This window comes from Fukomys damarensis, unplaced genomic scaffold (assembly GCF_012274545.1).
Source record: "Fukomys damarensis isolate Sample0158 unplaced genomic scaffold, DMR_v1.0_HiC HiC_scaffold_37, whole genome shotgun sequence".
Taxonomy (NCBI): Eukaryota; Metazoa; Chordata; class Mammalia; order Rodentia; family Bathyergidae; genus Fukomys; species Fukomys damarensis.
This window is the reverse complement of record NW_022900949.1, coordinates 11,745,917-11,749,405: the sequence shown is the minus strand read 5'-3', so window position 1 is coordinate 11,749,405 and position 3,489 is coordinate 11,745,917. Positions and strand designations below refer to the sequence as shown.

General features: G+C 42.2%; 1 pseudogene; it reads left to right on the top strand.

Moving 5' to 3' along the window:
- The window catches only part of LOC109118565, a 15,103-nt pseudogene extending 14,709 nt beyond the window's left edge, over positions 1–394 (top strand).
- The last annotated feature ends 3,095 nt before the right edge of the window (positions 395–3,489 follow it).

Sequence of the window (3,489 nt, the reverse complement as noted above, 5' to 3'; positions counted from 1 at the left end):
GGCGCTGACTCTGCTGCGCTTCCGCGTCCTGCCCGATGCCACGGAGCCGCGCCGGAAGCCCGAGCTGATCCTGCGCGCAGAGGGCGGGCTATGGCTGCGCGTGGAGCCGCTGAGCTGAGCTGTGCTTGCAGGGAGCTCCGTGGCCTGGCCGGGGGCCGGGGACCCAGCTGACCCATCCCAGTCCTTTGCAGACTCTCAGAAATAAACCGTGCTGTCCCCTGTGTCAGTCCCAGCGAGCGCCAGCAGGGGGAGCTGGGGACCCATGGGTGGGGATGAGTGGGGTGGGAAAAAGGAGGGCGGGGGTCTCTGAGCCCAAGACCATGACCGCTTCTGGGTGAACACAGGGCCCCCACGGTGACGGTGGGAGCCGCGGGAGGTGTTTGAGCAGAAAAGGAACCAGGATAAAGGGCAGGGCAAAGACTCAGAGTCGGAAGTGGAAGCCTTAGTCTCACTATCTTTCCATCACCTTGACTTCATTCTGATCTTGGCTGTGCTTCCCTTTAAAAGACTTCACTGTTTCTATGGTTACTAAATTAGTATGTTTATCACATATCACAAGCCTGATGTCCCCCCTTTTTCTCTTCTGTTTACTGGTACATTTTAGGTATACATTATGTCTTCAGGGTTTTTTCTTTTTCTGGGGGTTGAACTCAGGAGCTTGTGCCTCGAGGCAAGCATGGAGCCATTGAGCTAACCCCCCTGGCCCCAACTATACATTATGATGGTATTCACTGTTGGGAATTTGTACCTTGCATAATGTATCTTGGCTCTTGTTTTCCCTATTCCCCGTCCCTCCCTTCCACCTCTGCACCCCTCCGTATTTACAAAAGCTTTGTTTCTGTTCTTTCCTTCTTTTCTCATTTTGCTTTGCCTGTTTTTCCTTTCCCCACCATTCTTCCCAGGTCCCCCTTCTCTGGGAACCTTTTATTCCTATTTCATAATATCTGTTACACTTTTTCTTTTCCTTTCTTTCCTTTTCCCTACCCTTTCCACTTCCCCTGTTCTTTTAGCCATTTTCTTCCTATTTCACATTATCAGTTACACAATTTGAACCTTATTTCCACTTTTAATTTTTCACACCAGAGAAACTATTCAGTATTTACACATGTGTGTCCTATTGATTCCACTTGAGTATGGCCTCAATGTGCACCCATTTTATATATATAAAAAAACACAACTTCTTTATCCAGTTTCCAACTGATGGGCAATTGGGCTGTTTCCAAGTTTTAGCTGTTACAAACTGTGCTGCTATAAACATGGATGTGCATATATTTCTGTGGTGTGATTTTTTTTGTTCTTTTGGAAAGACACCCAGCAGAGGGATGGCTGGGTCAAATGGAACCTGTCATCCTAGTTGTTTGAGGTGTCTCCATATTGATTTCCACAGTGGTTGCACCAGTCTGCACTGCCCTCCCTTCACCCCCTCCTCCCCTCTCCATTTACAAACACTTTACTTCCATTTTTTCAGTTTCTCATATTTTTTTCCTCTCCCTTATTACCTTTCCCTCACCCTTCCTACTTTCCCTACACTTTTAGCCCCTTACTTCAAATTTCACATTATTAATTATCTCATTAGGATCCTGTGTACTATTATAGTTTTTCACACCAGAGAAACTATTCGGTATTTCAGTGAAAGAAATCTCTGTATGAACTTTAAAAATAGGGAATCCTAAAATAAAACCAAAAAGGAAAGTAAAAGAGAAAAGGCAATGATGTAACATTAAAATAATCCTTAATTCTGGAGATGAAAATGGTCCCTTTCATAGAGAAAACTTTAATAAATGAACATTTAGGAAATGTCAATGTAAGATCCTCCCAGGGAGGAATCCCACTACTCTGAGTCCGGGATGCCGCGATGCACCATAAACACCCCGGAGAGATGATTCTTGATGCAAAACACAAGAGGTCTTTATTCCAGCGCGCTGGGGCTCAGCTCATAACCCTCGCAGGGGCAGAGGAGTTGAGCCCCAAAGCAGGGAAGATACACAGTTTTTAAAGAAAAAACACCACAAGCTATAGGGTAGGGGGAATTCCAAGAAAGGGGAGGAGGGGACTTCGGTGGGGGATCATTTATGGGAATGTTTAGGGCTAGGTCAGGTCGTTCCCGTACCAGATGCTTATCTTGGTTCCTGTTCAGAAATGGTTAACGTGACCTTCTGGCCTGTCATAGTTAGCTGACTCTGCTAGGGGTTGGGCTTCTTGAAAACTTTTCTAACAGTCACAATATAAGATAACTTCTGCCCCTCACCTTGCTTAGGTCAGGATCTACCAGTACCTGAGATACCTAGCCTCCCCACAAAAGTTTGTAAGTGAAAAGAACCATTGTTAGCTTTGTTAATCAAACAAGTTCCCTTCCCCCTGGCTAGAGTAGGCAATTGAATGAATCTAACAGGTAACTTCCCTAACAAAGAACTGCATCCAGGCTGAAATTCTACTGCCTTGCTATCACGTTTTGGGTATCTGTGAAAATGCAATGTAACCAACTGAACAAGATCAAAGCTGTAACACCCTATAAGAATAAGAGTTGTAGCCCAATGGAGGAGTCAATCAGGGCACTGCCATTAGGTGCGATGGATCCCCATTGATGGAGTAAACTTTTTTATTTTACTTCCATTCTGCTGCCTCTCTGTGTGTCACTTGCCATCTCCTTCCATAACACCTTAACATATTTAAATTGTTCTTGCTCTTGTAGTCTTATCTCATTCTTTTTTCATTACTTAGAGAATATTTTTTTCTTTTTATTGAGTTTATTGGTACAATCTAGGTATACAATACAGTTACATTCATTATTGGGATCCTGTACCTTTACATGACAGGTCTTGATTCTCATTGTTCCCCTTGTCCCTGCCCTCCCTCACCCCCTCCTCCCCTCTCCATTTACAAACACTTTATTTCCATTTTTCAGTTTCTCATATTTTTTTCCTCTCCCTTATTACCTTTCCCTCACCCTTCCCACTTTCCCTACACCTTTAGCCCTTTACTTCTATTTCACATTATTAATTATCTCATTAGGATCCTGTGTACTATTATAGTTTTTCACACCAGAGAAACTATTCAGTATTTCAGTGAAAGAAATCTCTGTATGAACATTAAAAATTGGGAATCCTAAAATAAAACTAAAAAGGAAAGTAAAAGAGAAAAGGCAATGATGAAACATTAAAATAATCCTTAATTCTGGAGATGAAAATGGTCCCTGAACATATTTAAATTGCTTCTTGCTCTTATAGTCTTATCTTATTCTTTTTTTCATTATTTAGAGAATACTTTATTAGTTTCTGTAATCAAACCCACGTAGATATGACCTTACATATTTAGTATGATGTGTTACCCCTGTATACATGGAAAACAATAAAAAATAAAAATGAAAAAAATTAACATTTCTAGACCAGTATGGCTGTCCATTTCTGTACAATGCCAACTCAACACAGTAAATTGGGATGACTTTTTGCAAAATTGGCAGCACCGTTAAAGTTTCCCAAAATTCAATTT